General features: G+C 43.5%; 1 long non-coding RNA gene across 1 annotated transcript in view; it reads left to right on the top strand.

Moving 5' to 3' along the window:
* The window catches only part of LOC143276342 (uncharacterized), a 102,729-nt gene that overhangs the window by 4,041 nt on the left and 89,322 nt on the right, over nucleotides 1-9,366 (top strand). Inside the window, exon 2 of the long non-coding RNA XR_013053570.1 lies at nucleotides 5,945-5,982. This is a non-coding gene — a long non-coding RNA (uncharacterized LOC143276342). The remainder of the gene's footprint in view (nucleotides 1-5,944; nucleotides 5,983-9,366) is intronic.

Genomic DNA, 9,366 nt, shown 5'->3' with positions numbered 1-9,366 from the left:
TCCATTATGCCCTTTAGTGAAGTCAAGATCATGGCGGAATTTCCAGCCAATAACATCACCATGACGTATCACAGCGACACGCAACGAAAAGTTCACGGTGTTGTTTTCACTCCGCAACCTTATCCAAAGCGCCGCGATCCCATCAGCATGAACAGTCCGGAACCGTGAGTCAGTCAGTAGGTTGGTTGTCGTCGGCTGGCGACATGGGGAACTAGTTAAATATTTACGTTGTGTTGTTGGTCTGGCGAACCCGGGCATGGTGTGTGGTTGTGACTCCTAGTAGTCTGCCTCCGGGAGAGCTAGTCTGGCCCGTGCAGCATCATTGGCCGGGTTACTCCACTTGATGGGTACGGTGAGCCACTGAACTGATCTGGCAAGACCCTAGTACCGAATATTTTGATTTTAAATGCGTCAGCCAACAGGTCGTCAAACTCGGCTATACAACTGATTTGGTATTGATCCTCTGGTTGGCAAAGTAGGTCGTCAAACTCTACTGATTTGGAATTGATTCTTTTAGTGGTAAAATAGGTCAAACTCAACAACTGATTTGGTATTGATATCCAGAGTGGCGAAAAAGGTAATCAAACAGTGACTGATTTGGTATTGATTCTTTAAGTGGCAAAATAGGTCGTCAAACTCAACAACTGATTCGGTATTGATGCCCTGAGTGGCAAGAGAACAACCTGAAGGATGGGGGAGGACGAGGGCGAAGGTTAGGTATCAAATCAAATCATATTGCTTATTGCACAAATGACTCGGCAGCAGCACAGGGTCCGTTCTCTGGTATGTAGACCCCTGGCGACCTCACATCGGTAGTTCCCTGTGGACTGCCCAAGCTGGGCCTGAGACAGACGAACCGGAGCGTGGCTGTGCATGGGGGACTCGGAAAGAGCGGCGTGGGAGTGATGCCACTGAAACGTGCACATGACGGGGAAGCAGCAGAGAGAGAGAGAGAGAGAGAGAGAGAGAGAGAGAGAGAGCGCATGGCACAGCCGTCCGCAGGGAGTGGCGGGGTGGATGGGGGCGGTGGAGGTTTGGTTGGGTGGGGGAGGGAAAGCTGATAGAAATCTTCCTTTTCATACATCAGTAAGTCTGTTATAAAAAGGTCCTCTGATATAAATGTGTGACACGTATTTTGTTTTTGTGCTTATGAGTTGTGTGCATGGTGGTGGTGGTGTGCTTATGTGACGCGTGCTTGTGTGTGTGTGTGTGTGTGTGTGTGTGTGTGTGTGTGTGTGTTTCGGTAGGTGAGGGGAGGGGCGGTGGGAGTTGTGTGTGTGTGTGTGTGTGTGTGTGTGTGTGTGTGTGTTACTGTCATGTTACAGGCGTGTTTGTGTATGTGTGTGTGCACTTTGATGAAGGAGTGAGGACAGTTTTCGTTGCAGTGAACGTTTTCCAGCCCGCATGGGCAGACCCAGATTGCACAGTATGTTTGTTCAAGCACATTTTAGTTAGAGCATATGGAGTACAAAATACATATCAAGTGAAACAGCAGCAACAAGCTTGCGGCGGGGTTATACTATGAAGTACAGTAAGTTCTGTGCTGGCATGCCAGAGCAATTTGCACGTTTCACAAACACCTTTGTCTTGACGTATGCCTCTTGACTCCTTGTGCAGCATAGGGCTGCAACAGCACTCCTCCAGCGGACTCAGTTCTGGGCTGTCCTCTTCAGTGGGGTCCATGTCCATCCAGCTGCCTTCATCTCATCCTCCGTGCTTCTTCTCCAGGTCTGCTTTGGTCTGCCCACTCTCCTCTCTCCTTGGGGGTTCCATTCGAGCACATGTCTTGTGGTGTCGTCTGGAGGCTTTCGAATGGTGTGGCCTATCCAGCCTCATTTTCTCCTGATCTCCTCACTAATGGGCACCTGGTTGGTTCTTCTCCAGAGGCAGGCGTTGGATATGGTCTCAACTTAAGTAGTATCGATTCTTTCATCAAAGGCTGTTTGGTGCTCGACAGTGTACCCCAAGAAAGACGTTAACATATATGTATTCTTCTTTCTCCTTCTTCTTCTTCTTCCCCTGCGAAGTCAAGACGTCAAGACGTGAGATAAGTGACAGAGTGTACCAATGCCTGGTCAGCCAACGGTCTCATCTGTTGTTGCTGTTTGTGATTAGCTTGGGGGAAAAACATTGAGAGCGAGTTAGAGTTTAGACAAGGTGTGGTTTTAGAGAGCCTATGTGGGTTGTTGTTTAGCACAATAGGAGTCTGCATTACGATCGTTTCTGTCGTTGTATTGTCAGCTTTAGGATCGGTGACAAGTTCAAGATCATCATTACGGAATCGGAAACAGGATTCATTCAGGAGGTTATGTCCCTTGGGTCTCTCTCTTTTTTTAAAGGTGCAGGCGCGCATGGGGGTGGGGGAGAGTGGTTGGGTGGATGGGCGCGCGCGCGCGCGTGTGTGTGTGTGCGTGCTTGTGTTTGTGTGTATATCTACTTGCGTGCGTGTGTATGTGTGTGTGTACTGTTCATGTTGATTTGACACCTCTTCATAAAGAGGATAGTGGTGATGTGTGTGTATGTAGGGGGGATGGGAGGTGGTTGGATGGATGGGCGTGTGTGTGTGTGTGTGTGTGTGTGAGCCGGTGTGTGTGTGCATTCGTGTATGTATTCGTGCGTGTGTATGTGTGTGCCTGCGTGCCACGGTGCGTTTGTATGTGTATGTGTACTGTTCATGTCTATTTCAATCTCTTCATTAAGAGGACAGTGGCGGTGGTGGTGTGTGTCAGTGTGTGTGTGTGTGTGTGTGTGTGTGTGTGTGGAGGGTGGGGTGTGAGGCGGGAACAGGGGGAGGGGGGAGGGGAGAGAAGGATGCTGTGGTAGGGGAAGGGGTGGGTGAATCTGGGACATAGGAGTGAGGACAGTGTGTCTGTATGTTAGTGCGTGTGCGCCTGTGTGTGTGTGTGTGTGTGTGTGTGTGTGTGTTTGTTTGTTTCTGTGTGTGATGATTTATTAATGCTTTAGTATTAATAAGTTATGAGTTTTAAAGAAAAAAAAAAGAAGAAAACGCCGGAACCCTACATCTATAGATGACGTATAATACGTGTTACGTATTTGCTTGTATGACTGTATAAAGCTTATAGTTTCTTTACCCCCTCACGAACAGAAGTCTGTCGAAGACAGTGCTGCCGGGTTTGGGAACACGTTGTTTTGCGTAAATAGTTAGGACAGAACGTGAGTCTGAGGGGTCATTGTGAACTGTGTATTGACTTCTTAAGTCAAGTTAGGCTTTGCAAAGCATATACGTGAGAGACATACCAGTAAGAGACGTGTCAGTTTGACTGAATTTTTCACCAGATATTCTTTTATTGTGCAAATGACTCCGTGTTTGTCAAGCGCTTAGAGCTAAAGTCTCCGACTGAGGAGGATAGGCGCGGTAAGTATCCACATCTTTCTTTCAAAATTCATAACTTGTGTAGAGGGAAACAACTCTGTAAAACACAAAGCACGTTTCAGTGTGAATTTGTGCGACTTACTTCCCATGCGTGTCTGTCTCTCATTTCCTGCCAGTTAGACTTATTAATTTCACTGGTCATGCCAATATTAAACTTATGGTTGTGAAGTTTGGGGTAATAACTGCGTTGACATTGCCGAATCATTACACTTGGAATACTGTAAATACATACTCCGGCTTAAGAAAAGCACTCCAAACTGTTTCATCTGTGGTGAAACGGGACGTTTCCCCGTGTTTGTGCATGTATATTGCCGAATGATCAAATTCTGGCACAAATTGTCCATTGGCACATTGACTAGTAAAAAATTCTCCTCTCGCATGCTGACCACATTAACTGAATGTTTTAATTTACAAATACACAAAAATGACTGGTTACTTAAAATCAAACAGATTCTAGATGAAAATGGGCGGTCTTTTGTGTGGTACTATCCACAATCTGTATCAACCGCATGGCTGATAAACAATCTGACCCAAAGGCTTAAAGGTAGTTATACACAAAAATGGGTAGAAACTTGTAACTCTACGAAAGCCAATAACTACAGTTTAACATTTTAAGCCAAACAGCTTTTGAAGATTATCTAGACATTTTGCCATTGTGCTATAGCATCCCAATGTTGAAACTCAGAACAAGTAATCACAAACTACAAATTGAGAAAGGGAGACACATGAACATACCACAAGAAACAAGATAATGTCATCTTTGTGACACGAATCGAGTGGGAGACGAATACCACTTTGTCATGGAATGTCCTGCAATTCAAAATCTCCGCAATCAGTATTTACCTATTACAGAACACGTCCACAAATATGCAACATTAATGTCTATTAGTAGTAAGAAAAAGTTACTAGATTTTGCTAAATTCATTAAAAAAAGGCTTTAATGTGTTTCGTTAGGAGCCAGTTTCAGTACGGATTCTTTGCCACTTATGCCTTAACTGTACTTGTTGATTAGGAATTAGAACAATGACTTGTGTTAATCTTGACACTGCATCCCGTACATATCCATTTGTAATTGCATGATCATATTTTTTTAAATGTCTTTTTCTCTCCTGTATATATCAAACCAGTCACCAGTATCACTGGCAAATGGGTGCTAAAATAACATGCAAATCATTGTGTATTTTATTTTGTTACACCATGTCATTGTTATTGCTATGCTCCAACTAACCCCCCAGTTCCCAGTTCAGGCTCAACTAGTCAGATACAGAGCCGTATTGTAAATCTAAGTTGTGATCTGTGCATTTGTCTATTCCTATTGCATTGTACCAGACTGATGATTACATTTGGCCTTTTATTTCACTTTATTTTCCCCCCATTTGTATTATCCCCCCTTTTGTTTCTTCTTTTTAAATTATCTTCGCTCTTCCTCTGTGGCCGTCATCCTGTTATTGTCATGTTTCCTTGTTTCTCTATGACTCAAAAGAGTTAATGGGAATAAACAAACTCTGAAACTCTCTCGGTCTGCGCCTATCTCTGTCTGTCCGTCTGGGTTTCTCTCTGTGCCCCTCTCCGTGTCTCTGCATATCTGTCTCTCCACAGACGCTCACCCCAGCTCTCTGCTTCATACTCCCTTCACCCACCCACCCCTCTCTCTCTCTCTCCTCTCTCTCTCCAGTGAGCTTTGTAGATATCCGATTTATGTTAATTCGCATTTAAGATGCACCAGGTATTGATTAAAACAGGATAAATGAAATAAATGCAGATTGCCTGCTCAAGCTTAAAAAAACTTGTATGATTTAGATGCCAGGTGAAGGTTAACGTGGGTAACCAGCATTCGTAAATGTTCATGTAGCAGTGGCTTTGCGTTTGTGTGGCTTAATCAAGGGGTTGGATGTGTTCATGATTTTCGTGTTTGCTATAAAAAGCATCTGGTTGACTGTAGATGACAGGAGTGGAACTACCATGTGCAAAATAGTGACAGAATCATTCAACAGAACCATATTTAGTAATGAATATTAAATGAACATCAGATTTTCTTTAACAAGATTTCGTTTGGGTGTATCTGATATCAGTGTGCAGAGTAAAAGATACAAGACCAGCACCGTAAACCATATATGTCTGTTATGTAGATCTGCAAAAGAAGATGAAATCCATTTCGTAGTATGTTGTCCTGCATTAAATAACATAAGACAAAGATATATTCCTTTGAGATGCTATAGCAGACCAAGTAATTTTCGTTTGGTATTACTTCTGTCTTCTACAAATGATAACTTTATGTTGAATCTTGCAATATTTATTTACAAGTTATCAAAAAGACGTAGTTAAATGATTGGTTAAATAGAACACACTTCTGTTTCTGTAAGCATGTATCGATTATAACTTAATGTAGATTTATTCGGGCAAAATATGTAATCACCTCTTCAAATAGGGCCATGTCCTATTTGAATAAACTATCGTTTCGTCTCTGTCTCTGTCTTTGTCTCTGTCTCTCTCTCAACATGCTTATAATTCTTGTCCTGGTTGGTGCAGCCGTGTTGTCTGTGTTTCCAGGACCAGCCAGACTGGGCATGGATAAAAGACTTTTTAACGTGAGTATTCGATTTTCCGCGTATGTACATGAAGGAGGTTTAGACTGGCTTGTCTGCACATCTGTTGAGAGATTAAAAAAACAACAACAACAAACAACTCCACGACCGGGATTCGAATCCAGACCTTTCAAATTGGCTAACCACTCGGCTAGTGCACCAGTCTGAATGTTTGTTGGTATATCTGTCTGCCTGTCTCTCTGAGCTGTCCATGATTTATATTGTATTCAATGTTTCGATGTTGTTATGTATCTCTTTCTTCGCATAGTTTAAAAAAAAATCTTTTTTTGTGTGTGTGTGTGTGTGCGTTCGATGAACAGACAAAAAAGATTCATTGTTGGCATACTGTCTTATCCTGAAATTTAATTCATCCTCTCTTTCTTCCATTCTTTCTCTTCCTTTCTCTGTCGACACACACATAAAAGCTGCGTCATGCCCGCTCGCACGTTCACACACTGTGTGCATGTACCAGTACACCCACCTACATTCACACACACACACACACACACACACACACACACACACACACACACACACACACACACACGCACGCACGCACGCACGCACGCACGCACGCACACTTCCCCATTTCTCGCTCACACACACACACACACACACACACACACACACACACGCACACACACTGTCTCTCCCGTGTAAGTATTTGTTTTTTTAAGATTCAAAGTTTTTTATTTATTAATTTTTTTTACGGAATATAGCCGAGGACAACCGTCTTGCCACGAGTCCCTTTACATGCACACGGGACCTCAGCTGATCGTGTCACCAAAGGGCAGCACTGGCCACCTCTCAAGGTCTGGTGGAGAGGGGGTTCAAATCCCGGTCAGTCTTTGTGGGACTGGAACCCGCGGACACTCACTTTCGGGCCGTGTGAATCACCACTAGGCCACTGTTCCACCCTGTAGTAGTATGATAGATACAGCACGCATACACGCGCGAAACCACATGCATCATATGAGAATGGTTTGTGTGGGAAATTTTCCGTTCGCGTGGAAACAGGACCGAGAGAACGCGCGAGCGCAGGTTAAGGGAAACAACCTAGTCCCACGTAAATCATTTGTAAATAGAAATGAGTTCCTTCCCTTGTACGTCTCTCTCCCTCTCTGTCTCTGTCTCTCTGTCTGTCTGTCTGTCTGTCTGTCTCTCTCTCTCTCTCTCTCTCTCTCTCTCTCTCTCTCTCTCTCTCTCTCTGTAATTAATTTACAATGCACGAGAAGCACTTTTGTTCTACAGGTTAAGTTAGTACGTATTTTACATTTTGTTGTGGTTGAGTGATCACCATATTGTGTACTTTTGACCTCTTTCTAGGGGCCGGAGGCCTGGAGATTAAAGTTTTGTTCTTGTTCTTGTTCTTGTTCTGTCTCTCTCTCTCTCTCTCTCTCTCTCTCTCTCTCTCTCTCTCTCTCTCTCTCTCTCTCTCATATCTCTTCCCATTAGAGTAAGGGAGAGGAAGAGAGATTATAGAGAATTTCTGCCTATCGCGTCGTGCATTTGATTATCTCGTACATGTTTGCCTCTTGTCTTTCTTGTCTTTCTTTAGTAGGCTGGTTTGATATTGTTCGTTGTTGTTTTTCTTGAATCAGTCATGTCAGTGTATTCTTTTTCAATCGCAAAACATGTTCAATATACATTCGAATGCAAATGGAAAAAGAAAAGAAAAGAAAGAATGAAAACTATGCAAGCATGCGGACTGAAGCAAGTAGCCTACAGCGTGTCTTTTTTTTTTCTCTTTTTTTCCCCCCAGAATATTGCAGATTTCTGCTGATGACATTTGGCAGTTCACATACGTTAATCCCAAACAACCAAAAAAACAACAAAAAACCCCTTGTGGCTCCATGCTTCGCAAGGCGATAATCGGGGAGAACTCCAATACATAGTGAGGTTTTGAAGTTGAATTGAACCACCCATTGGCAAAAAGCATTTAGCTCGGGTCATAGACACTAATATCTCGTGTCTCTTCTCGGGTCAGAATCAGAATAAGAATCAAAATCAAGTTATTCGGTGAAGGTTGCGTTGTTTGATCGGGGGGTGGGGTTGGGGGTGGGGATGGGGGTAGTTCCAACGTGCGTCCCTTTCATTGAGCTACAGCGGATGATGCAGCTCACTTCAGTGTAAAGATAACGACATGCTAAATATTTCAGAACCTACATAAAAAATGTGAAATAAGTTTATTTGTAACACAGAATGATAAAAATATGACAACGGCATAAGGGTAGTGCCAACGTGACAAGTTCTGCTGAGTAAGAAAATTCTCTGTTGTCCTGAACTGACACACACACACACACACACACACACACACACACACACACACACACACAGATCAGACCAACACACACACACACACACGCACGTACGTACACACCGATACATACGGACACGGATACACACATTCACACGCGCGCAAACACACACGTCCACATACATACATACATACATAACATACATGTGGCTATATAAAGATTTGGCTGGACTGTTTGGAATACTTCGATTTAATGATGTGGTTCCCAATATTTAAAAGTGCACAAGAATGGGAAGATTTTGCATGAAGATAAATAAAAGATACCAATATTTACTCATACTGGAAAAACAAAACTGCATCTCCTAGAACGACCTACCCTAAAAGCCAGAAGAAATCAGGATGTCTGAATTAAAAATTGAAAGATGTTTAGAAAGGTCCGTGACATTTCAGACAGATAATTGTTTCTATTTATAATTCTGACGCGACACTGATTGGTAAAGACTAAAGTTCACTACGAAGTTCACTGAAGGAAGTAACTGCCAGATACAAGCTGTCCTGCGCACAAGCTGCAAGAAAAAGCTGGCAAGAGAAAACTGAAAGCCCAAATCTCGACAAGGATGGCAGCAAGCTGTGGAAACTGGCTAGAACCCTCAGCAACGAAACAAGAAGTCACACCACAATAACAATACAAGAGAATGGAAATTACCTCTCTGGAAAGAAAGCAGCAGACCACTTCATAGATGTCTATGAGAACATCAGCAATCTGGAAGTCCCTCCTGAACAAAGAGCTGCAGTGCACAGGGCCCAAGGTGAACTTCATGAGAAAGAGCCCCAGGAGGAAGTCATGACCTCACCTTTCACAGAGAAAGAGCTGGAGGAAGCGTTGCAGAGCCTCAACCTGAAGAAGTCACCTGGACCAGACAGAATCACAAAAAATGATTCTGCATCTTGGGATGAAGAGCAAGGCAGTCCTTTTAACAATCTTCAACTCCAGCTGGAAGATAGGATCAGTCCCACAGTGTTGGAGGGAAGCAGACATGATCCCCATTCGCAAAAAGGGAAAGGACAAGTCGAAGGCTGACAGCTACAGACCCATCAGCCTTACAAGCTGCTTAGGAAAGCTGATGGAG

Source organism: Babylonia areolata, chromosome 2 (assembly GCF_041734735.1).
Source record: "Babylonia areolata isolate BAREFJ2019XMU chromosome 2, ASM4173473v1, whole genome shotgun sequence".
NCBI classification, from domain to species: Eukaryota; Metazoa; Mollusca; class Gastropoda; order Neogastropoda; family Buccinidae; genus Babylonia; species Babylonia areolata.
Note: the sequence above shows the minus strand (reverse complement) of the source record. Positions and strands in the feature narration are given on the sequence as shown.